The 27,566-nt window shown below is 39.1% G+C and overlaps 1 long non-coding RNA gene across 2 annotated transcripts; it reads right to left on the bottom strand.

Annotated features, from left to right (window-relative positions):
* Positions 1–91: 91 nt before the first annotated feature.
* LOC132776420 (uncharacterized) lies at positions 92–27,566 on the bottom strand. 2 transcript variants are annotated; one of them, XR_009631610.2, is made up of 3 exons: positions 25,870–27,566; positions 3,560–5,686; positions 92–1,112 (listed from the first exon to the last, which is right to left on the bottom strand). It is a non-coding gene; the product is annotated as an uncharacterized lncRNA (long non-coding RNA). The 2 variants fall into 2 exon arrangements; XR_009631611.2 differs by lacking the exon at positions 25,870–27,566 and adding an exon at positions 10,080–14,057.

The raw sequence follows: 27,566 nt of genomic DNA, 5'->3' as shown, positions 1-27,566 counted from the left end.
GCATCTCTTTTGTGGAGGGAAAAAGCTGGGTATAAATAAGAATAATAACCATAATAACAACAACAATTATTATTATTTTATTTTAGGGATTTTCAAATACAATAAATATGTCACCAAAAAGAATAACACAGAAGTAAAAATGAGTTAGTATAAAAAGAGAATCACAGTAAGAAATCCTCTGAAAATGTCAGCCACGGATGCTGGAAAAATGTAAAGAGAAAACGCCGCAAGAACATGTCCACATAGTCCGGAAACCCCACAGCACCCCAGTTAAAGCCTTCGACAATACTGTAAGAAAAAGTTTAATACATCAAGAAATAGTTTAGAAATAAGAAAAGAAAGAAAAAGAAAAGATTTCTATGTATATTTGATTTCCAACTTTCCTATAAAATATCGTATTTACTCAAGTCTAATGTGCCATCGAATCTAATGTGCACCTCAATTTTCAAAACCCAAAACCCCCAAAAAAGGATTTGCCATATTAACAAATCTAATGCACACTCTAATTTTGGGAAAATATTTTAATCAAAAGGGTGAGCATTCGAATTGAGTAAATGCGGGAATATATATAAAACTAAATAAAATAGCTTCTTTAAACTTAATTATCATTCATCCACTTCTAGTGCTTACTAATTTATAAAAAAAACTACAGTCAATATATTGTTCTCTTCACTCTGCAAAATAAAAAATACATAAATTACCAGTCTTCTACAAAGGTCAGAAAAAAACATGGTTAATTTGTCCATTTCCACAAAATCTCAGTTTCAATAGTCATTCTTCATTTATATATGGTTGTATATTTCTACGTCTGAACATACAATACTCTTGCTTCTGTGGCCTTATATCATAGTAATTTCCCATTACTTCCCCATCTGGTCTTCCACAAGTCCTGACAAATACAACTCCACTTTCAACAGTTCCAAGAGTACAGTAATTCTTGAAGAGATGTTTTTAAAGAGAAAAGGGAAGCATTTGAAGCACGTGTAGAAAATTATGTGTACATGGAAGAGAAGAGATAAATACAAAAAGTCCTGTGCATTATAGTGTCAGTGTAAAAAGGCGCTTGGTCAAGCAGTAACTCTGGTAAAGAATCGCCAGGACACTATTGCCACCTGCAGGTCAAAATGAAAAAATACTGTCAAATATTTTGGATGTCAACGTCAATACCAAAACAACTTTAATCTTATTCTTTCAATCCAAGATGGTATGAATTGCTGTTACATGTCTTTTCATCATCTGACAGCCTATCCACATTGTTTTGGACTAAGAATGATCCACAATGTCTTCTCTTTGGCTTTAATTGATTAACCTAGAAAGACTGTTGCTTGTCATAGATCCCGTACAGATATGAAATTCACTCTTCAGTCAACTCATAAATAAGGTATGTATTGCCTCACCCGCCACTTAGAAACAATTCATCATAGTTTGTTTTGCCTATTTTTCACCTGAAAGCAATTTCTTTCATGTCAAATGCAGTATTCTAAGGTAATGTTTGAAAAATATTTAATAAGCAGAAATGCTGTCCAAAGTAAGGCAGCAGAATCAGAACTTGGTACCTAAGATCCAATCTCTGAGGTTAATTTGTTAGGACTTTAGTTAGAAGTCCCTCAAATTATAATTGTTGACATAACCCTATGTAACGTGATTTTTGTTTCTGGGTTATAAATGGCATTTTCTCATTGGTTCTATCATTAAAACATGAAAAAAAGTTTATTAAAGTTTATTAAACTGCAAAAATTTTGGTTTTTGCGGAACATCCTGCAGCACATTTTGCTATAGTTTTATTTTGCTATAGTTTTTAACATAATAATAATAAAGATAATAATAATAATGATAATAATAATAAACAACTTTATTTATATACTGCTTTATCTCCCCGAGGGGGACTTAGGGTGGTTTTCAAGCAACATCACCAAAGCATAAAATTAACAAAACATAAGCATAAAATTATCACAATAGCACATATATATTTAAAAATAATCCTGCCTGTTCAGAGCAATTAAAAGGCTGGGCCGAGGCTAGTGTAGACTCAAAATATGAGGGGACTGGGAATTAAGTACAGTGCTATAACAGGCTAACAGGTACAGGTCTGTGGCTGCTCATTTCCAGGGCCTATTAGAGGGATGACCGGGATAATAGGTAGGAAGTATAAGGCCATATTCAACAATGTTTGGGGCTGGGCTAGAACTGGTCATTTTCAAAGGCTTGTTGAAAACACCAGGTCTTCAAGCTCTTACGAAAAGGAGGGGAGAGACGGGGCCTGTCTTATTTCCCTTGGAAGGGCGTTATAGAGGGGGGGGACCACCACCGAGAAGACCCTCTCGTCTCCACCAACCCTACTTGTGAGGGTGGTGGAAGTGAAAGGAGGGCCTTCCTGGAAGATCGTTTCAATGAATATCTCCTAAGAGTCTCAACCAATTCAACATAGTTTGTGGCAGCCACAAAAACAAAGTTTCTGGAGTATAACAACTACTTTAAGAGTAAGTGCTGCACAATCAAATAGGAAATAACACTTTCAAATCAGGAACAGATTTTTTTTCAAATCTTATTACATAGTGTAATCATTGGGGAAATGCCAAGGTCAATGTGTGTTCAACGTATGACATCAAGTTGTCTTATTTATTTATGGTGACCCCAGAACTTTTAGTTTTCTTAGCAATATTCAAATGTGGCGATACCTTTGTGGTATTTAGGGGGATTGAGAATTTGCATTAAATGATATGTTAGGATAGTTATCTCCAAACTCTGTGCTGTGGCATCCTAGTGTGTCACAGCAAACTGTAGTAACTCTCTCTCACACACAGAATAACACCTTTCATCTTATACTCTCAGTCTAGGGCAGTATGAAGCCTCATCAGTGTCAAAATCTGTATAGTTTCCCATATATATTTTTTGCATGAAGTAGGCATCTGGGCTGTTTTTACTTCTAGACAAAAAAAAATGTAATTCTAGTTTTAAATGGCCCTCTTGCTTTTTCATCTGGCTCAACTTTGCTGGGTGAAGGAAGTGAAGGCAAAGAGGAGGTGACTTGGCATCTAGCAAGCTTTAAAAGAAGTGTTTATATTTTATTTTCCAAAAAATAAAACAAAGCAAGAGGAAAGGCAATCAAGATGATAAATCAGATACAATCAACCAAGTAATACTAATTCCAAAATCAGCCGAATGCACCAACCTTACACAGAGAAATGTGCTCCATTCTGGGCACTACAGTTTACGAAAAATATTGACAAGCTGGAATATGTCCAGAGAAGGGTGACCAAAATGGTAAAAGGTCTGGGAGTTATGCCCTATGAGGAGTGGCTAAGGATGCTGGGTATGTTTAGCTTGGAGAAGTGGTTAAGGGGACACAATAGCCAAGTTTAAATATTTTAAAGGTGATTAGCTCAAGATTGTTGGTTCAAGCTCCTGCTTGCCTTCTTGTAGTCCTCAGCTGCCCACCAAAGAAGATATCCTCTGTTAGGAGAAGCACAGAAGAACTTGGTCCTGGCTTTCAGTTTAGAAGACCTAGTTTAGCAAAAACAACTAAACACCCATTTCCAACATGCACATAGTTGAATACCTCATATGAAAGTGGTTGGTTAGTCCTTTATCATAGTGCAGTTTATTGGACTAAGGCAGGATTTCAATCTTGTATGTTGCACTCTCTGTCTTTCTGTCTTTCCATCAGTAAGCAGGAAAACAACAATTTTGGTTTCCATGCTGAGAGAAAGATTGGATATAAATTAAATCAATGAAAATAAATGAATGACAATTATCAAGTCCACAACCTCATTTAGTCCCTATGTATTTTTATTTGTTTTCTACAATCATTTGTTTTCTACAATATGAGATATTGTGAAAAAGCTCTCAAGTGTCTCTCTCCAACTCCATGAGAAAGCTAGTTTTCCTAAGGACAAAGGTTACTTAAGGCTGGGTGCATGCAACAGCAAAGTGGATTTAGTATTTTGCTCCTTCCAAAGCCCTCCAAATCATGGAAACATAAAAAAATCTGTTCTGTAATTCTGCTGCTCCTCAACATCCCATCCCCACCCTGCACTTCCCTCTAGGACACAGAAAAGTTTAATCAACAGCAGAGACAAAAATAGTTGAGTCACAGACCTACATTTTGTATGTTTCTGTTGTAATTCAGTTGTTCTAGAGAGATCTCAATGCAGGCCAACCCCATTCCTTTTTTGGCCACAGAATAATCACAGTTAGATAATTAAAAGGCCACAACTTTATTTTGGTTACAGTTTGATGAACGTTGGCCCACACGAGGGTCAGGAGCCAAACATTGACTAACCCACCTGATGATCAATGACACCGCAGAACTGATCTAGTGACAGCTCACAGTAGGAGTGGCATGAGATCTACCCAATAGGGCATCCCAGTTGTAGTTTCTCACAGCCACCAGGATGGGGTGTAGTATGGGTCTATTCCCATCTGGGTAAGAGCCCTGCAGACCACACATCCTTCTCAAGTCCCCCAATAGGACACCCTATACCACCAGGACCTGGTATGCACTGGACACCTGATCTTGGATCTAAAACCGATACCAGCTGCCACAAAAAGTAGACTAGAGGACTGGCTTATGTCAACCACAGTGCAGCTGCAACCAAAGAAAAGGCAGACAATGGCAGGGAGCTGTCCATAGTTGCCACCCTGAGCTTGTCTATTAAATCCTTTTCTAGACCATCTCACAACCTCTATGACTTGCCCCAAGGCCTTCCACTGGCCGTTGGAATGTGTTGGCCATGTGTCCTGTCTTCATCATTGTTTCAATCCTGTAAAAGAATCAAAATTGTCATGCACAGTATCCAGATCCCGGATGTCCAAAAACTTATGTGCTTGGTGGAGTGCTTGGTGCTTGGTGGAGTCCTTACCAGATTACAATCTGCAGCCACCATTGCCACTCTGATCCTGAATGAGTGATCCCCATGTTCTGCTGCTAGCAATTCAAGGCTGCTGAGAGCCAAATGAAGAACTGCAATGATTTGGAAATGAGAGGAGCATGTAGTTTGCATGTGTGAAAATTGGGTGCTCCCCCACAAAACACATTGTCAAATACTCTGATAATACTTGCATTTTGGGTCCTGGGCATGGACCCCTCATGCCCAGAGCTCAAAGATGAATCACCGATTGGTTCCTCCACTGGTCACATTTAGAATGCTTGATGCAGATGCGAGATGCAGAATTGATGATCTCCACATTCCGGAGCTGAAGTCCTCTCCCAGATCTGTCTCTCCTGGACCCTGCCATTAATTCCCCAATTCTTGTGGCTCTAAAGATCACTGAAGTGAGTGCTGCCTTGAGAGGTATTATCTCATATGGAAATAGGCAGACCTGCTGCAACCATCTAACCAAATGCCCCAGAAAGAGCAACAAAGAAGGACCAAGGGCTCAAGAATTGAAACTGTATTTTGCAGTGTTTCACATCTTTTAAATCTAACTCTAGGAGACTGGAATGCAAACCATGCCATGATTATCAACATGGTGTGAATTTGATTTCCTCCTGGACTTCAGCATAGAATATTTGAATTTCTTCTTCCTCTGTAGTTGTGGCATATAATTGAATTATGGAGTGATATCCTTAAAGTTTTAGTACTTGGTCAGACTTTGCATTATATCTTCTATGCGCTTTTGTTCCTCACCATTCATCTCTTCACCACTTCTTCTTTTCATGGAGATTCTTCTCCAGGTGTCCAAACTGGGTTCAGAAAAGGGAAAGGCATTAGGGAGATCACATTACAAATATATACTGGGCAATAGCATGCACCAAAGAATTTCAGTAGATATTTAGCCAGTGCTTTATAGATTATAGAAAAACCTTTGATTGTGTAGATCACTATGGATTAAAGAAATGGGCATGTCATAATATTTGATTATTCTGCTGTATAACCTATAGTCAGGACACAATCAGAAAAAAAAGATTTCTAATAGACAAGTAAGTCAAGCAAGGCTGCATTTTATCTTTTAGTATACCAGTATACGCAGAACATATCATATAGAACAGGGGTCCTCAAACTTTTTAAACAGAAGGCTAAGTCACAGTCCCTCAAACTGTTGGAGGGCCGGATTATAATTTGAAAAAAACATGAATGAATTCCTATGCACACTGAACATATCTGTAGTGCAAAAAACACTTAAAACAATACAATAATTAAAATGAAGAACAATTTTAACAAATATAAACTTATTAGTATTTCAATTGGAAGTGTGGGCCTGCTTTTGGCTGATGAGATAGGATTGTTGTTGTTGTTGTTGTGTGCTTTCAAGTCATTTCAGACTTAGGTTGACTCTGAGCAAGGGCCGAGTAAATTACCTTGGAAGGCCATATCCGGCCCCCGGGCCTTAGTTTGAGGACCCCTGATATAGAAAATAGGAAAAGACACAGAAGAATGATAACTGAGGGAAGTTTTCTGCAATTTGAGACATGCAGATAACATCATACTACTAGCGAAGAATAGAAAAGTATTGGACCCCCCATTGAAGAAACTCAAGAAGAAAGTACAAAGACAAGTTTACAATTGACCACAGACATAATGACCACAGATGTGTTGCACTATATTGAAATAGATGATGGAGATACTGAAATAGTTCAAGATTTTTCATTTTATTAATAAGAATGGATAATGCAATCAGGAAATCAGACAACTAGGACTTGAAGGAACTAGGCAAGATCCTGAAGTGTAAAGATATATAGTTGTAAAAGCATACATAGTGAAGAAAGCTGACAAGAAAAATTTGGTGTTAGGAGTAGTAGAGTTCTTCAGATACAATGGACTGCCACAAACTAAAACAAATGAATAGATCCTAGAGCAAATCGAGCTGTATTCTGATTAGAAGTTGACTAAGCTGAAACTGTCATACTCTGATGATATCATGAGAAGGTATGACTCACTAGAAAAGATCATAATACTTGGTAAGTTAAAAGGCTGGAGGAACAAAGGAAGACTCATTCACAGGTGAATAGCCTCAATCAAGGAAGACACAGCTCTGAGGTTCCAAGAGGCAGTTGGTGACCAGTTACCTTTGATGTTCCTCACTAATAGTCACCATAATTCAAAGTCAATTCAATAGCAATTAACAACACAAAGGACGATGGGTTATAGGATTTATATCCTTTCTCAAAATATAGGACTCAAGGTGGTAGTTTATTCATGTTTAGACCAAAATCCATTTGCATATAAAATAAATAAGCAGCTTTGGCAGATGGGTATGTTTTGTCTGGAGTAGAGAAGGAACATGATAGCCATGTTTAAATATTTGAAAGGATGTCATATTGAGAAGGAAGCAGCTTCGGAAACTAGGGCATAATGAAACAATGGGTCCAAACTCCAAGAAGAAATCCCACTAAAATATTGGGAAGAAAAACAAATCTAAATTGAAGTGAGGGAATGATGGTGGTAGGCTGCCCTCTGAGATCCCAAGGGGAGACCATGCAGCATCCAACCCTTGGCAGTTGCACTGTATTTTAGTAACTTGGTAGAATATTATCTTTCGGTTCTTTCCACGAGGGCCCAGTTAACTCAGCTTCCAAAGTTTTCTTTCTCTAAGTTTTAATTGACTATTTTTTGTTCATAACATGGGAAAAGGGAAAATAACAGCAGACAGTTTGAAAGCAGAATGAAAGGCATTCAGATAACCTTGAAGAAAGCAATGGAAAAATGTTATCTAATGACAATAGCAGTGCAGCACAAAGGGTCCTGCGCCAGAAAGGGTGTTGAGAGGTGTCCTGATCAACCTATTCAATTTTACCCTCACTGTTCTTACGTAGGCGAACTTGCCTATGGAGGCTGAGCTGAGAGAAGCTGTAAAATTGCTTTGTTCTATATTAATCACAGGCTCTGAACAAGCATGAAAGCTAATACTCCACTAGTTCGCTTCGGGTTACCACTAAACCCTGCTGTTCTAGACTGATCCTTTTTCAGTTGTACCAATGAAATTGCACTAGATCCTAATTTTGCAATTTCATCATGCGCAATTATTGACAATAACAACGCTTATCCAATTCAACAATGATAATCTACAGGAAAATGGTGGGAGAAGCAACAAGAAAGTCTTTGTTATCTAGGGCAAATATGGAGTTTTTACACCTTGGAGAAGCAATGTCTCCCAAAATTATCTGGAGAAACATATGTTCTATAGCTCAAAGGCCCTAAAATAAATTACTGGAACTGGACTCTTGACAGTTGAAGAACTTGCTGTTCTGGGAGATGGAACCTTACATTCAGTAGGCAGAAAGTACTGCTTAATTGCCTAGGCAAAAAAACAGAAAAATGGCTATTAATATACTGTACTGCACTTGTGTCTTCGTATTGCCTAACAACCATGAGTTAGGATCTCAGTAAGAAAGCAAAGATGATTTATTTCTTACTCATTTTTCTTATGAAGATTTTTTTTTTTGCATAATGAGGAAACATGGCCAAATAGAATGACGGCAGTAAGTAAAATCTGGCGATCTTTGCTAAAAAGTCTCTGACACTATATGTCTAAGCAATTTGTAAATCTGCTCACACTACTTGTTGATAAGGTTTTCTGTGTGAAAAATTATGTTTTGTAAAGGGAAGGCATTTTTTGAACAGTAATTGAATTTTGAACAGTAATTGAAAAGTAATTCGTATTCCAACTAAAACACTTCCTAGAATAGTGTTTGAGGTCAGAGTAAAAAAAAATCTTCATCTTTTTCCACAGTAGGGTCAAAAGTGAAGACAGAGACTAGAGAATAATAGTATTTAAAAATTCTTCTTTGATAGTCTTATTTTTGGTTGTCTGCTTTTTACTTATATTAATATCCCACTCCTACTTCAGTAAATGCAAGGTTGATTTCCTCCACAAATTTTGTCCTCACAATAAATCAGGTAGAATCTCTTTCCTTGTAGTTTGAACCATCCCTCCATGTCCTAGTCTTTGAAGCAGCAAAAAATAAGTTTGTTCTGCTTCAATATGATATCCTTTTAAATATTTAAACATAGCTATCATATCCCCTCTTAACCTTCCGGGACACTGGATTGGGCCTGCATTGTGTCCTGTCAGGACTACCTTAGCTGCCTTAGAGGTGGCAGGGAGTCCCTAATGCCCAGTCGTGTAGAACGTGCCTCCTGCCCCCTGTTGTATCTGTCCCCAGACACGACATGCCACCTAGCTGGCCTTCACTGATTTGGCTGGGGACTCCTGCACTAAGGGAACTCTGACTAATGGTAGTCAGAGTACCTGCATATATATGAGTGGCCCACATCAGTGCAAAGTAGGTGGAGTACTGTGGCTGGAGACGGTTGTGATATGGGGGATGGCAACAAGGAATTGCCATCCCATGTCCCTGGGCTGGCTGAGCCTGGAGAATGTGGTGTTGTAGCCAAGAAAGCTGCATCTGGTTCCAGTTTTTCTCCACCTCTTTCTCAGCTTCCTTTCAATTTCTGGAATTTTCCAGTTCTGTTCCTTAGACTATAGCATAGGTTGAACACAGGTTCAATACCTTGCCTATCAGTGTTGGATTTCTTTGCATAAAGATTGTATTAGTCTGTAACTGTGGCCCTTTCCACTTTAAACATTCATCTTACATTCAATCAGATGCCAAGTTTGTCTCCTAATAAATATCAAAATACTTAAAATCTCCCATTACTACTACAGTTCTCCTTTCTGTGGTGATCTTTCTAGGAAGACATCATCTAAATCATCAGTCTGGCTTGGAGATCAGTAGCAGATCCCCACAATGACTTCCCTGTTGTTTCTTTCCCCCTTAATTTTTACCCAGACACTCTCAACTTGACTCTCAACCTGGCTTCCAGGATTTATATAATGAACCTCTTCACAGGAGAAAACATCCTTGATATACAATACCAATCCTCCTCCTTTCCTGTTTGGTTATTTTTCAGAAATAGGCTATAAGGCTGTATTACTATATTCCACTCATGAGACTCATCTCACCAAATTTCAGTGGTGACAATTATATCATATTTATTTGGTTGTACTATGAGTTCAAGTTCATCTTGTTTATTTCTATGCTTTATGCATTAATGTAGAGACACCAAAAATACCCTCCCCCCTTCTGAACGATTCCTGTCCCTTCAACTATATGTAACTTTCCTCCAAGTGTCTACCTTCTGTGTTTGGGAAGAGACTTCCTCATCAGAGGTTCCGTGCGATTCTCCCACAAGATGACCATTTTGACAGGTCCATCTTTTCTTCTTCCATGGACTTCAAGATGCTGACCTTCTTTTCTAAGAGGGCCACTGACTTGTACATGCTGCAAACATAACTTCTCACTGTGAGGCAAGAACACAGTAATCCCACAGCTGTTCCAAGTGACTACATGAGCTTCCTCTCCATCTATTTTTTTGAAACCTGAATTTTAGTAGGGAATGGAACAGACATCTAGGCCTCCCTTGCCACTCACTTACCCACCCATCTAAACACCTCTCTTTGTCTCACTTGTTCGCCTCATTCCTGTATGCTTCACTCCAGGATCTACTGACAGATGAATAACTTACCAGTTAATGGCATTTGACTTAGTTATTAGGAAGAGAAAATTAGTATTGGCAAATAACCCCAAATAATGCAGCAAGAGAAACATACTAGAAGTGAACAACTGGTTCCACCGATCAGTTCTGAATAAATCAGGAAAGCTTTGGTTTCCAGGACCATGACCTGCACTTTCCAAAGAATGATTTCTGCCATGAGATAGGTTTCATCTCACAATATTTAGAATCATAGAGTTGGAAGAGACCACAATCCAACCTACTGCCATATAAGAAATCCAATCAATGCACTCCTGACAGATGACCATCCAGTTTCCGCTTAATCATTTCTAGAGAACGAGACTCCCTCTATGCTTTAAGGTAGCAGATTCCAAGGTCAACAGAGGGAAGTTCTTCCTAATGTTCAGATGGAATCTCTTTTCCTGCAATTTGAATCCATTTCTCTGTGTCCTAGTCTCTAGAGCAGGAGACACAAGCTTCTAAATGTGACATCCTAGCAAATGCTTAAACATGGCTATCATAACCCGGCTCAGCCTTCTTTTCCTAAAGCAAAACATACACAGCTCCCTCAGCTGATCCTGATGGCTAAGCTTCCAACCTTTTTATCATTTTGGTCACTGTTCCCTAGACATTCCAATCATGAAATGTAAGCTGGTAAGAATGTATATACTAGACATCTCACAAACCTAATCAGAAGGACTTTGAATTAAGTTAATTAAAGGAGTGACAGAATAGCCCTGAAGTCAGAGGGAAACCAAATGCTAAGGACAATAGGCTGAATTATAAAGATGGAACTGGACAGCTAGTACAAGAATCCAATAGTGGGCAGAAAAATGCATAGTCTCAGATGTCTATACATTAATTAGCAAAGTATGGGAAAGAAGACCAAAACTAACTTTTAACATAGGAGGACAAACATAATTTAACAGACACCAGAAAAACCCAGAGGCATGATTTTGATTATTGAATTGTAGTAGAAATAATAATAACAAGCCAGGAAAGGTGGTCCCAGTGGTGATCGGCACACTGGATGCAGTGCCTAAAGACCTTGGCCTGCACTTAAACACAATTGGCACTGACAAAATTACCTTTTGCCAGCTGCAGAAGGCCACCTTACTGGGATCTGCATGCATCATTTGCCGATACACCACACAGTCCTAGACACTCGGGAAGTGTCCGACGTGTGATCCAATACAACAGCCAGCAGAGTGATCTTGTCTGCTGTGGACTCATCTTGTTGTGTTTCAAATAATATTAATAATAATAATAATCATCATCATCATCATCTTTATTTATACCCCGCCACCATCTCCCCAAAGGGGACTCGGGGCGGCTAACATGAGGCCAAGCCCAAAATTACAGTACAGTAAAATAAAATACAAGAAGCAAAAATACATCAAAATAAATACATGAAATAATAATAATAATAATAATAATAATAATAATAATAACTTTATTTATACCCTGCTCCATCTCCCCCAAGGGAACTCGGTGCAGCTTACATGATGCCATGCCCAATGATACAATACAAACAATGTAACACAAAAACATAATAGAACCAAACAAATACATAAAATGCAAAATCAATGTAATATATGGCACAACAATATAAAATCAAGCATTAAAACACAGACAATTTCACTAGGCAGGGCCAGATTCAAGAATAAAATTTTTAAAAATTTTAAAACACTGGGAGATAGGACAGTGTAAATTATGAGGAGGATCCGGGAATGAGGAAGGATAACAAAAATAACAAACTAAAATAAACAGTTTCAAAATAACATGATAAATAGAACACAGTGGGCGGGCCAAATGTACTAGGAATAAAATGGATAAAATGGATAAAACCCTAGATGAGATATGCAGAATGTGTTTCTGAGGGAGGAACACAAAAGGACCAGAACAGTAGAGTTAGGTCTTCATTAAGGGAGGGGGGAAAGTTCCTCATGAGGAAAATTAAAATAGACCAAGTTTTGCTATCTGGAAATTTGCAAGGGAAGAGGGAGATATTTTAAATCCACGGATGGGTAAACCTTTCAATATAGAATCAGTCAATATGGATGATCCACTGGAAAACCCATTCTAAAAGAACAGATCAAGCAGTGAAGGGTGGACAATAGGTTTATGTATCGTAGATGTGTGCAGCTGTGAAAAAATACAAGAACTAAAACGTGGAATACAAGCTCAGAGTATTTGAGTAAAAGTCAAAGGGGAGAGAAACAACAATGAATTTAAGCCAGACTGGAGCTGGTTATGTTGCCTGTTGAAAAGACTGTGGGGTAACAGGATTGCGTTTTTAAAATATCTCAAGGGCTACCACAAAGAGGAAGGTTCAGGATTGTTCCCACAGCTAAGTCTAATGGTTTTAAGTTACCGGAGGGTAAAGTCAGCATTTTTGATGGGGACCTCCAAGTTGAAATGGCATCGTGTCACTGTGTCCTTAGCTGCTGCTCTGCTTAGGGATAATTGTTGATCTGTGGGGAGATCAGCTGGCATAAACTGCCTCCCTTGTATGGAAGGATCAGGAGAACACTCACAAGTGTCCAAATTCCTGTTGCACACTTTGGAAAGAGGAGGAGGAGGAACAGCAGGGACCAAGAAAGCACCATCCTGCCTTACCATGTATAGAGACTGAAGACTTGTGGGGGGGACGGAGATGACAGGACGCTGTACATTCAGTTATCTTAACTTCCCAATTTTAACTTTCTGAACATCTAGGGAAGGTTTCCAATTGAACAGTATGTAAATCGCTGATGGATCATGTTATTTGATATGAGAACCAGCACTGTTAATGTGGATAAAGGTAAAGGTTTTCCCCTGACATGAAGTTCAGTCATGTCTGACTCTGGGGTGTGGTGCTCATCTCCATTTCTAAGCCAAAGAGCCGGCGTTGTCCGTAGACACCTCCAAGGTTATGTGGCTGGCATGACTGCATGGAGCGCTGTTACCTTTCCGCTGGAGCAGTACCTATTGATCTACTCACATTTGCATGTTTTCGAACTGCTAGGCTGGCAGAAGCTGGGGCTGACAGCGGAAGCTCACGCTGCTCCCTGGATTCGAACCTTCAACCTTTCGGTCAACAAGCTCAGAAGCTCAGCACTTTAACCCACTGTGCCACCGGGGGCTCCGTTAATGTGGATACTCAATTTAAAATTAATGAGATTTGGCGTAGATTGCCTTTGAAAGAACTGAAAAAAAACTTGGTTAGAAGATTAAGAAAATTAAGAAGAATTACTTAAATATAAGTATGAGGGGAGGAGTTGGTTTACCTTTGGCCTGATAATAGCAAGGTTACTGAAGTACAAATTAGTGAACTGATAAATCTGCTCTTACAGGTTAATTACTACTGTATTCAAGCAAGATGGGTTGTGAACACTTACACACAGTGGTAAACTACAACTTCAAATGGAGAAATCAGCAACTTGACTGACCAACACTAAAGGATTCTGAATTAATTAAAGCAGCTGAGATTGGAAATTAATCAGATATGAGTTACTCTAAAGCGAGATTTGAAAATTAGTTTTCAAGGAGTCTTGAAGATGGAACTTATGGCAATTTTAATTGAATATATAATAGAACAATCTGTGAATAAGTAATAGACAACTATTGCATGTACACATTGTAAATAATGGGATATTTCTATATTATCTATTCATCTCTTTTATGAAGTTATTCTTCTTTTCACGTTTTCTTGTCCACCGCCTTCACCCTCCCTCCCCAATCCCCTTGCCACATTTTCTAACTTAAGGCAATATTAGAACAACTAACCTAAATCTAGGCCCAGATTACAACAGTTCTGACTCCAGAAGAAAATGGGAAAATGAAAAATAATAACAAAAACAACAATAAATATTTTATATATTTATTACCAGCCTCTCCTTGAGACTCAAGAATACATGGTTAAAACAGATACAAAACTATTAAAATACATATTAAAAAATACACACAAGACTAACACCAATTAAATGCAGGTTAAAATTCAGAGTTTGCCTTCTCCCGTACAATGGCCTGCCAGAAGAGATTTGACAATTAATCAGCTGTCAGAATTCAAGATCCAATTGAAGTCCTATCTCTTCTGGCAGGCCTACCCAGTCAGTTTTATTCACTTGGGTCTTGAATTCTGAAAGCTGATTTAGCTTTCAAATCTCTTCTGGCAGGCCATTCCAGTCTTGGGCCAGCCAATGTAAAGGTCCTTTGGGTGACAACTGAGCTCTGGCTGGTTGGAGCAGGAATCCCCCAGAGGACCTAGTGCAGGGTAGATTGTATGGGAGAAGGCAATTCTGGAAGCAACTTTGACCTGAAGCATGTAGGGCTTTAAAAATCAAAACCAATACCTTGTACTTTGCATGGAAACATATTGGCAATCAGTGGGGTGACTTTGGTATAGGTGTAATATGTTTACTACTAGATGTTCCAATAACCAATTTGGCTGTTGTATTTAGATCTAATAGGACTTTCCAAACTTGGTACAATAGTAGCCCAATATATAGCTCATTGTAGAAGTCCAAGTTTGAGGTTACCAGCACTTGCACCACCATCTTCAGGTTCTCCAAATCTAGGAAGGGGCGCAGCTGACGTATCAGCCAAAGCTAGTAGTAAACACTCCTGACTATTGTATCCACCTGGCCTGACATTTGGAGAGGCGGATCCAGGAGCACCCCCAAGATGCGAATACAGTCTTTCAGGGGAAGTATAACTCCATTCAGAACCGATTGTCACAGATCCACCCCCATATTAGGACCCTTGATGACAAGGGTTTTGTCTGGATTCAGTTTCAATTTGTTAGAGGAGACACACTATCCTTACCTAAAGCTATTTTTCAAGACATGGAGAAATACATTTCTTTGCCATCAGCATGTTGACAGCAATCCACCCCAGCCTCTGGATGATCTCTCCCAATGTTTTAATGTAAATGTTAAAAAGGATTGGGGAAAGAATGGCACCTCCTTTTTGAGGAGCAGCTATCTCCAAGCACCACCATCTGGAATCTGCCTGAGAGGTACAACTGCAACCACTGCAACACAGTGCCTCCGATTCCCAAAGCCTCAGGGGTTCCAGAAAAATACCATGGTTGATGGCATTGAATTTCACTGAGAGATCAAAAAGCATCAACAGGGAGATACACTCCCCCTGTCAGTGTTAAGACTGAGCTCATCCTCTAAGGCAGGGGTCCTCAAAATATGGCCCGGGGGCCGGATACGGTCCTCCAAGGTCATTTACCCGGCACTCACTCAGGGTCAACCTAAATCTGAAATGACTTGAAAGCACACAACAACAATGACAATCCTATCTCATCAGCCAAAAGCAGGCCCACACTTTCCATTAAAATAATAAGTTTATATTTGTTAAAATTGTTCTTCATTTTAATTATTGTATTGTTTTTAAGTGTTTTTTGAACTACAAATAAGATATGTGCAGTGTAGATAGGAATTCATTCATATTTTTTCAAATTATAATCCAGCCCTCCAACAGTTTGAGGGACTGTGACCTGGCCCTCTTTTTAAAAAGTTTGAGGACCCCTGCTCTAAGGTGACCATAACAGTCTCAATTCTGTTCACTGTTCTGAAGCCAGAAATGAGTCAAGGAAGCATGTGTCACTCAAGACTGCCTGGAGTTGAAAAGTAACTGCCTTCTCAATCACCTTGTTCAAAAAGGAAGGTTAGGCACGGATCTGTAATTATGAAGGTCTAGAGAATCCAGGGAGAGCTTTTTCAGCAGTGGTCTAACTAGTGCTTCTTTCAAACAGGATGGAAAGTTGGTCTCTTTGAGGGATGCATTGAAAATTTGAGATCAAATTCCATCAAGAAAGCAGGCTGTCCTCCCTACTTGTCCCAGTAGCTTGTCCACATCAACAGTACTCACCAGATAAAGAACTGGATGTGGCTACAGAAGCTATAGAAATTAACATGTCTCCCATTTTAAAAAGAAGTTGAGATGAGTAAGGAAAAGCTCTTCAAGGAACAGTTTGGCAAGGACATCCTGCTACAGTTTGATGGTTTGGAAATTAATCACTTTGAATAGAAAAATGAAACGCTGGAGAACATTTGGGGAACAATGTTGCCTCTTGTATGTGAACAGAAAAGGATGGTTTGACACTTTCAGGTTTCCAGAATGACACCATGTCTCATTCTCAGATTTACTCATCTAGGTTTTTTTTGTTGTTGTTGCAGCAATTGGGGAACCAGAGACAAGCAAGGGGGGGGGGGTATCAACAACATGTGCTGGAGCTAATGCAAGAGAAGCCAAAATAGAGGCAACAGAACAGGCAATACAGAGGGACCCAGATTGCTATCTTGGCTCATTGCAACCAAGCTGCTGCTTGCCAGGCTTGGTGTCATGGAAACCCTTAAACAGCTGAGACACACTTTACTCCTCTCATTTGTTCTCTTAACTGCATCTAAAATGAGTAAGTTAAAAAAATCTTACAAAGATAACTACAGCCATGGAGGCAAGAGAAGAAAAAGCTTCAAAAGTAAAAATAATGAAGAAGGCTGTGATTAATATTATTAAAAGTAGGGAAAATAAAAACTTTGGGGAAAACAAAATTTGTTGTTTCTACATTTTTGACTAGAACTAGACAGAGTGAGCTGCTGAGGGAAGAATGATACATATCTTCTCGCTATATCACCTCTTTCCTTTCTTTTTCTTTTTGCATTTTGAAAATTGGAATAAACTGCCACTTTCCTCATCTTGTTTATTTTACTTTTTTGGATGGAATTAAATGGCAAAGCTGGGGCTTCAACAATTTTCTCTATATTTTGGCTGGATTATAATATTTTTTCACCCTATAGTTAAAGGAATTATTTTAAATACTGACTAGATCAAGATCTACTAAGTTAGAGAAAGAAAAATAAAATATATAGAAAAAACCATAATTGCAGCACTGCCACCTAAGCAGTGAATTCCAATCAAAGAACGATAGAGAGCTGGCTTTAGCACAGCAGGTTAATCACCAGCTGCAGCTGGAGTAAATCTTGCCAACTGAAAGGTTGACAGTTCAAAGCTGGGTCAGGGTGAGCTCCTGACCTTCAGCCTAGCTCCCCAGCCCACCTAGCAGATTGAAAACAGCAATGTGAGTATGTGAATAGGAACCACATTAAGTGGGGAGGTATTTTAGGCACAATTTTAGAGCAGCATTTCTCAACCTGGGGGTCGGTACCCCTGGGGGGGTCATGAGGGCATCCTCTGAGGATGCCTGCCATAGATGCAGGCAAAATGTCAGGAGCGAATGCTTCTGGAACATGGCCATACAGCCCAAAAACCTACAACAACCCAGTGATTCCGGCCATGAAAGCCTTTGACAATACATTTTTTAAAATTCTTTTTAAATATGCTGTTAAGACATGTTGAATGTAAATCATCAGAGAAAGGTGGAATGATTATGATGGTCATTATTATGATTTCAGCAGATTCCATACTATAATGGAGTAGGTGGGAATCACATTGTCATCCAGATAACAGCTGGACTGTAGGCCCCAGTATTTCTCATAATTCGCTATGCTGCCTATGGCCACTTGTTCCTGAAGTTCACCAACATCTGGAGAGATATATGATTCCCATCCCTGCTATACAATGTTTATTACTACTATAATTACTACATAATGATAATGAGGATGACGATAATGGATGATAATGATGATGTAGCCACTTTCACTCCATTTTTTCAACAGCTTGTAACAAATAATAATAATAATAATAATAATAATAATAATAATAATACTTTATTTATACCCCGCCACCATCTCCCCAAGGGGACTCGGGGCGGCTTACATGAGGCCAAGCCCAACAGTGAAGAATTCTACAAACATCTGAAGAATTCTAAAATGACAAAAATCCTCAAAACAAAAGTGCAGCAAAACGTTTAATTCATCTAAAGAAGAACAACTTGCATTACCGCCCATTCAATATAAGGGATTATTTAAGCAAAAGGAAGATGAAAAAGTTCTAGATTTTACAGCTTCAGAACACTGAAAATGAAAGAAAAACCAAAAAAGAATTTTCTTCAAACTAACCACCATTTTAAAACTGTTCTACATCTGATCTAATTTTGACAAGGTCCTAGTACCCAGAAACTCAACAAGAGGCTAAGAAGCAGAGAGAATAATAGAAGACCCGCCCACCTGCGTGACCGCATTTCTGTATACGAACCCACACAATCTCTTCAATCATCTGGAGAGGCCCTGCTCTCGCTCCCGCCCCCCTCGCAGGCGCGATTGGTGGGGACGAGGGAGAGAGCCTTCTCAGTGGTGGTCCCCCGTTTCTGGAACTCACTTCCCAAGGATATCAGGCAAGCCCCCACATTGGCAGTCTTTAGGAGGAGCCTGAAAATGTGGCTGTTCCAGTGTGCCTTCCCGGATTAGTAAAGAATTCCCAGCAAAATGTCCTCAGAAGCACCTTAACTATTCGTTGGATTGTGCTCCCTCATTTCTTTCAAAACCCTCCTACCAGATATATCCTACTTTTGTTGATGCCCAGCACTTATTTTTTAATCTTAAACTATTACATTAGGCCTGGCCATAGGTTTTTAAATCTTTGTGTTTTATTGTTTATATGTGATTTATATTAACTGTATTGTTTTTTGTTTATTGCTTTTTTGTTTAATGATGTGTTGTCGGGCTTGGCCCCCATGTAAACCGCTCCGAGTCTCTTGGGGAGATGGTGGTGGGGTATAAATAAAGTATTATTATTATTATCCAGTTCAAGCCTATACTGTCTTGTGGAATACAACATTAAAGCTCTCTCCACAGATGGCCATCCAGCTTCTGTTTAAAAACCTCCATAGGAGACTCCACTCCACTCCCAGACAGTGTATTCCACCATGAAACAGCTTTTACCTTCAGGAAGTTCTTCCTAATATTCAGGTGGAATTTCTTTTTCTGTAGTTTGAATCTTGCTCTGTGTCATAGGACCCTTCCACACAGCCGTATAACCCAGAATATCAAGGCAGATAATCCACAATATCTGCTTTGAATTAGATTATTAGAGTCCACACTGCCATATAATCCAGTTCAGTGTGCATTTTATACACACTATGTAGAAGGGACCTTAATCTCTGGATCAACATAAAACAAGCATTCTCCATCTTCAATACAACATTCTTACAACTATTGAAACATAACTAATAATGACTATATTCCCTCTTAACCTGCTCTTTGCTAAACATATCCAGCTCCTTAAGCTGCACCAGACATTTTACAATTTTGGTTGCCCACTACTAGACATGTTCTAGTTTGCAATATCCTTCTTATTATAAAAACCCAGTGGCACCTCACCAGTTACTTCTGTCCAGGATGAAGAGGAGCCATTGGTACATTTTGGGTTAAGATAGGTAACCTATTACAAATCAATCAAATACAGTGACATTGTCTTTAATCCACATTTTACTAGCTTTTTAACTAGAGTATCAAGTCAAAGGCCTTCCTGACATAAAAATATCACATAATTCCCATCATCTACTAAGCTTGTAACTCTATCAAAAAGTAAAAGAAGAAAGAGGTAAGATTAGTATGGCATGACCCATCTTGATTTTAATGACCACAGCATTCCTTTCTAAATGCTTACAGATTGTTTAATGACCTGCTTTAAAATCCTTCCTGGTATTGATGTCATGCTGACTGGATGGTAATCGTTTGGGTCTTCTTTCGGGAAGAACGTTTACTCTCCTCCATCCAACAGAATTTCTCCTGTTCTCCAGCAATTCATAAAATCATAGAGTTGGCAGAGACCACATTGGCTATTCAGTCTAGCTTCCTGCCATGAAGGAATGAACAATCAAAGGTCTCCTGAAGGATGATCGTTTAGATCAGGGGTCCTCAAACTACGGCCCGCGGGCCACTTCCAGCCCACCAAGGGCACTTATCCAGCCCGCGGAGGAGTAGTGCCCCCCCTGGCTGGCTCACGCTATCCATTAGGCCCGATGGGCAGCGTGAGCCAGCCAAGGGCAGCTGGTCCGCGTGGCCTACTTGCGCATAAAGCACCTCGCGAGGTCCTTTATGCGCAAGTAGGCCGCGCGGTGCTGCTCCTCCCTTGCCCGGCTCACGCTGCCCATCGGACCCAATGCAGTCATGCCGGCCACATGACCTTGGGAGGTGTCTACGGACAACGCCGGCTCTTCGACTTAGAAATGCAGATGAGCACCACACCCCAGAGTCAGACACGACTGGACTTCATGTCAGAGGAAAATCTTTAACTAGCAAAATTGTGGAAGATCCAGGGTGGGAGAAAGAACTCTTGTCTGTTGGAGGTAGGTATGAATGTTTCAATTGGCCACCTTGATTACCATTTCATAGCCTGACAGTTTTTAGGGAGAATCCTTTGTTGAGAGGTGATTAGCTGGCCCTGATTGTTTCTTGTCTGGAGTTCCCCTGTGTTTGAGTATTGTTCTTTATTTACAGTTATAATTTTAGAGGTTTTTTGAATACTGGTAGCCAGATTTTGTTCAGACTAGAAATAGGAAGATTTCCCATTCTCTGCTCCTGGAATTACTGCCTAAAGAGGGCTAGAAAGAACCCCCTCTAAGAGCCCTTCCACACAGCAAAATAAGATATGTGCAATGTGTATAGGAATTTTTTAATTGATTTTTTTTTAAAAAAACATAGTCCGGCCCTCCAACAGTCTGAGGGACAGTGAACTGGCCCCCGGTTTAAAAAGTTTGAGGACCCCTGGTTTAGAGTCTGCTTAAAAACAGAATATTTGACTGTTGAAAGATTCAGAAAGATTATCACCAGTGTTTCTGAGATTACTTCTGTCAGTTATTTCAATGTTATTCATCTTTGATGTAATTCATCAGGCCCTGGAGATATGAATTAATTTAGATTAGCTAGGTATTAGTCAATGCCTTCTGTATCTATTCTGTGCTGCATTTCCCCTACTTCCATTATCTGCTCCATTTTCCTCAGATTGAGAACTATTTTCCTTTTTGGAGGAGACTGGTATTAATAAGAAGTTAAATAGTTCTGCCTTCTCTTTAAACTGTTGGCATTTTACCATCTTTTCCATGAGGCAATCCAACCATTTCCTTGTTCTAACTTTTGCTATGGACATAACAAAAAAAAGTCCAAAAAAGAGGTCATCCAGCCTCTGGTTAAAAACCTCCAGAGAAGGAGACTCCGCCACACTTTGAGGCAGAATATTCCACCACTGAACAGCTTTTACCACTAGGAAATCCTTCCTAAATTTTTAAGTGGAATCTCTTTTCCTGCCATTTGAATCCATTTCTTTGTATGTTCTAGAGCCGTGTTTCACAATCTTTGGTCCTCCAGGTGTTTTGAACTTCAGTTCCCTCCTAGCAGCTGGTAAGATGGCTGGGATTTCTGGGAGTTGAAGTCCAACAAGATGACGCCCTCCCCAATTATTAATTAAATATTTGAAAATATTTCAAATATTTAAATATGGCTACTATTCCCCTCTCAGTCTTCTATTCTCCAAATTAAACATACCCAGATCCCTAAGCCATTCCTCAATAGGGAGGGCTTGGTTTCCAAATCACTCATCATTTTGGTCTACCTTCTCTAGACATGTTCTAGTTTGTCGATTTTCTTCCACCCCATTAACCTGCTAATCACTCTTGGTTAGGATCAGATCTAAATTAGCAGGTCTTCTTGTTATCTCTTTCACCTTCTTAACAATGCCATTATCTACAAGCGAAATGAGGGATTTGTTGGACCTTAAATGTACAGAAGAATTTGATTTTCTACATATTTCAATATAGTTCTCTGCTTTGAATCTCAATAAAAATAAAAATAAAATAATAATATAGTTGAAATCTCCTGTTACTACTGCATATGTCTTTTCTGAACATCTGGTCATCTGTTCCAGGAAGCCATCACCTAAGTTGTCTCACTGGCAATGACATCATTGTTGCTTCTCTTTGTCTTAATGTTTAGCCATATGTTTCCCACCTTGCTTCCAGGATTTAAGTCTTGGATCTCTCCAAAGATGTAATCATCCTTGCTACTCCTTGATTGTTTGGTTTATTTCTCTTAATAATACATTATATTACTACATTGTAATAATGAGACTCATCCAACCAGGTTTTCAGTGCTGCCAATTATATCATATTTGCTTTGCTTCGTTAAAACAACAAGTTTATCTTATTTATTTCTCATGCTCTGTGCATTAGTATAGAGACATCTAAAAGCATGGATCATTCCTCCTAGTTGCTCTAAGGTATTTTCTCCTGCTGTTGGGTACTTGTACTATTCACTATAGTACAGTGGTTCTCAACCTTTTTTTGATCAGGGACCACTTGACCAGGGTACAATTTGACCAGGGACCACTTCCCAACATTAGTGCCAAAATATGATGTTTAATTTATTGTTATAATGCTATTGTTTTAATTGTTTTTAACTGTTTTATGATGTTTTAAGCATTAAATTTTGCTATTGTGAACCGCTCTGAGTCGCCTGAGGGCTGAGAAGAGCGGTATACAAATATAGTAAATAAATAAATAAAAAGGGTTACAAATCAGTTTTTGGTCAACTTTAGATTCTATTTGGGGTGCTGATTCAGAAAATTGCATTGGATAGACCACATCAGCTCTAGTTTCTGATACAGAACATATACAATGGTCAGTGACAAAGAAGGAGTGGCAGGTGGCGTGAAAGGAGCGGAAATAAAATAAAATAAGTAAATAAATAAAGAGGAAGGAGGCTCGCAGACCACATTTTGGTTCTCACAGCCCATTGGTAGTCCGTAGCCCACAGGTTAAGAACCACTGCTATAGTACTATTATGTTATATTCTCTAGCACATGATGAACTCTTGCCCTATCCTTCAAGGCGTAACCCAGTTTAAAGCCCTCCAGATCAGATCTGTAAAACTCTTAGAAAACAGTTCCTGGCAACTACTGTGAGGTGCAACCCATCACATACCAAAAGTATCATCCAAAAAGCCAAATCTTTCCTGGTGCCGTGTTCAATGGAGACAGTGGTTCACCTCCGCTATTCTTCTCTTCCTTATAGAGCAGTGTCCATCAGTTGAGAGGAGAAACAAAATAACCTTGCATGAAGTACTTTCATATTCCTATCCAGAACCGCATAATCCCTTGTGATATCCTGAGGACAGTGTCATTGCTTCCCATATGGACTAAAAGGAAAGAGTAATGGTGTGCTTGACAATATTCTCTGTTAGTTACTTCATGGATTTTTGCTGCAGGATGTCATCCTATCAGGCCCACAAATCACTACTCCTGTTCCTTTCAGCAGGGAGTTCCCTACCACTACTCCACGTCTCTTCTGAGGACTAGCACAGGGCATTCTGTGTGCTGAATCTTCCAACATCACTTGCACATTGTCTCAGGATCAACACAGATGCTCTTTTTGCTGTTAAAAGGAGAAATCCTCAAAATGATTCTGCAGCTTCAAATTCCTGGTCCTTCTATGTCTGTATATCACATTCTTCCAAATGTCTAACTCCTGTCTTTAAGAACTGACTCTCTCCTCAAACACATTCCCTGTTTGTTCCTCCTCCGGGACAGTCTGCTTCACTTTGTCCAAGAAAATTGGAAATTCCCTAAAATGCTGATAACTAGATACTCGGACTTTAACTTTCTTGATCTTCCTTTCCAAAAGAACAGTCAACTTGAACCTGCTGCAGATGTAGTCACCCTTATCCTCTAGTAAGAACACAAAACATACCACAGCTTCGCAGGTGATTGCAACAGCTCCCTCAGCATCCATGTTGAGAAGTCTTAAGTAGATACCAAAACTCTAGGCCTCTCCCTCAAAACATCCTAACAAAAATTTCCTTGGAAACTTTTAAACAGAGGCTGAATGGCCATCAGTCAGGGATACTTGTGCTGATTGTGCTTTTCTTGCATGGCAGGGGGTTGGACTAGATGGCATGTGTGGCCTCTTCCAACTCTATGATTCTATGAAATGCCTGTTAGCCTTGCTTGATAGTAGAGGTCCTGTTTAAGTCTTGCTGATATGGTTGCATGTCATAAGACATGTGCCATTGGCCCCAGAGACTGAAGGGTAGACAGTTAGGTAGAATTAGTGACTGCCAGTTCCACCCCTAAGCATGTCAGTGACAGCCGAAACACACTCTGTGCTCAGGGAGAACATACAGCCAAAAACAAACATTAGTCACTACACAAGACTTTGAAAAACATTAAGAAGTCAAGGATTACCCACAAATCACACCTCAGCCTTTTTCTTCTCAGAGAAATGAACTGAATTATGTAAATTGTCTGTGATCGTTATTTTTCTACTTAATACTAAGTTGCTTTTGCACTTCCTCCCTTAACTTCATCAATGGTTGTTCAAAATCTGCAATTTTGTGAAAATAATATGGTGTCATCTGTATAATCTGAAATTGTTTGTTCTTTCCCCCAATTTTCATGCTCCCTTTTCCTATGTCAAATCTTTTTTTATGTAAGATTATGTCCTGCATATAAATTGGACAGGTGATCAAATGAAGCCTTGTCTGACCCTCTTCCCAATGAGAAACTATTATGAATCTCTATATTATCTCCTGACATTACCTCTTTTTCCAGATAACAGATTATGTATCAGAACAGTATCCACAAAAGCTAATGCTAAAATAATAACCAGTTAGTCTTACTTTCCCACCCTCTCTTCTTTTTATGCTTTAAGAGGCTAACAAATGCTTCTTTGGAGTGTACCACAATTTCTCATTATATGCACAGTCAAAGGTGTTGTTGGAATCTATCTATCTTGCATAAAAACCTTTTATGTCTCCCCCATTGGAAATAATCTTGCTACACCTCTATACTGCTTCAAAATATCAAAACTAAGAAACAATACATTTTCCTTTTGTATTGGAAAAGTACCAATGCAAAAAATGTTATAATATATGTTCAATATGTAGATGTTTTAAGAACAGAAATGCAATTGGAAGTTACCTAAAACAAATTTCACCTCCAATATTTGATACCACTTCTCTCTTAAAATATTCAAGAAGATTTAATAGAAACCCATAGGTTTTTGACAGCTCATCTGGTTAAATAGCTATCTCAAAATTTCAGAAAAATTTAGAGAATCTTGGTTGGACAAAACACTTAAAAATTTAAACAGAAACTTAACAAGTGTCCACATCTATCAAAACTTGGTTCATTGTTTTCATCTTGCCTCTAGAATAAAGATAATCTATTTCATTCAAATATTTTACTTTTCCATTTATTGTATCTCTAAAGGCCTGAGAATGTAGCAGACATAAAAAAGAGAAATAAATAAATAAATAAATATAGACACAGTAACGTAAAGATCTTTCTTGTAATATTAACCATGTTTTTGTCTTCTAGAAGGCAGCTCATGCAATCAACACTTAGAAAATAAAATCAACCAAAAAAGTTTAGTAACTTAAAAGGAGAGAAACTGGGAGACAAAGACAAACATCTTCGTATAGTAGTAACAGGGACAAACATACAAAATAGCATCCTGTTGTCTTACCTTGAGTCTGGATAAGGAATACATCAAACAGAACTCCAGCCAAAAAAGAGAAGAAAATGAAATGAGACAGTATTTGCAATTTTATCTTGTCCTTTCCTATATACTGGACAGGTTTCCAGCTTTATACATACATTCCACATCTGAGAAAGAACCAGGGCAAGTAAAATGTGGCTGTAATAAGCTGACTGCTATCTTTATAGTTATATATTCTTGTTCACTAAGGCTTTTGCGTAAAAAACAGAAAACAACCCTTTGCTAATTAATCAATTTAGTATCATGTGGCTAACAGAGCTTTTGCAGAAGGGGACAAGAAAGTAAACAAATGGCTTAATGATAAATATTATGAAAGTACAACGGGTACCAACATAAACATTTTTGTCTCCCTCTGTTCCTACCTGCTGTGTCTGCAATTTAAAAAGTGTATGTGTTATAACACATAGAATAGGATTAAGTCTACATAGACAAGAAAACCTGGACTTCCATGACATCCTGTCCCTACAATGTTTGCTGACTTCTGGTGAGTATTGTGTTTTGTAGGGCAAAGTCGAGGCATAATCCAGAGCTTGCTGGAAATTCTGGAGTATCCCCGGATTGTGTCACAGTCTGGACAACTGGCCCAGGTCCGATTTGGCCTGACCCACTGTCCAGACACAGTGCTATCACCCCCTCCTAAATAGCACGGGGAAGGGGATGGCTTGTCCCAAGCTGTCACTGCCACTTCCCATCAACTACAGAGCTCCATCCAAGGTTCTGGCCATTGTGGGTGCCTCTGCTGACATCAGAATGGAACAATCCTGTTTTTCTTGGTTATGTGAATGTCCTGTTCTGACATCAACAGAGGAGACAGCAATGGTCAGAAACTCGGGGCTCTTCCACAAAGCCATATAACCCAGAATATTAAAGCAGATAATCCCACAATATCTGCTTTGAACTGGGCTATCTGAGTCCACACTGCCATATATTCCAGTTCAAAGCAGATAATGTGGGATTTTATTCAGCTGTGCGGAAGGGGCCTCAGAAAGACCTTTGTGGCCAGCTGGGAGCCATGGTGATATGAAAAGTGATGTGACACTCCCGCGAAGCTGATGCAGTCTTAGCCTGGCTATAGGGATACCAACACACTGCTGCAGTGGCTTCAGCTGAAAGTGCTTGACCTTGGATTTAGAGAAGATCATAGAAACCTGGAGGACTTTGGAAAAACGCAATCCAATACAGAGGAACCAGGTTATTGGGCAGTGAAACAGATGAATGACAGGGCTCTGGAGGTTTATTTTTTGAAAGCGAATTAGTTATCTTTTTAAAATAGTTTTGCTTGCTCCCAAAGTATAAGCAGAAGAGCATGTCAGTGAGAAAAAGGAGGCCGCCATGGGGCAAAACAGCTCCATAGTCACTTCCTGCAGAACCCCTTTAACATGCTGGAGTATGGAACAAGTGAACTATTTGAACAATGGATTATCTTGCTGTGTTTCTTACTCAAAGCCAAATCAAGACATTATGAGTGAATTCAGACATGAAAAGCAGGAATTCACAAAACATGATACTCAAGAGATTTTCCTTTCAATTTTACTAAGTACCAGAGATGCCACTGCAAAATATTCATGAATGAAACATTGTCCAATGTGCTGACAGTAGTACAACAAACTTTAACCACTGAAGTGTTAGACTCTTTTAAACAATCATATAAGGTTGTTGTAGGT

The sequence above is a fragment of the Anolis sagrei genome, chromosome 5 (genome assembly GCF_037176765.1).
Source record: "Anolis sagrei isolate rAnoSag1 chromosome 5, rAnoSag1.mat, whole genome shotgun sequence".
Taxonomy (NCBI): Eukaryota; Metazoa; Chordata; class Lepidosauria; order Squamata; family Dactyloidae; genus Anolis; species Anolis sagrei.
The sequence above is the reverse complement of the archived record's forward strand: the minus strand, read 5'-3'. Positions and strand labels throughout refer to the sequence as shown.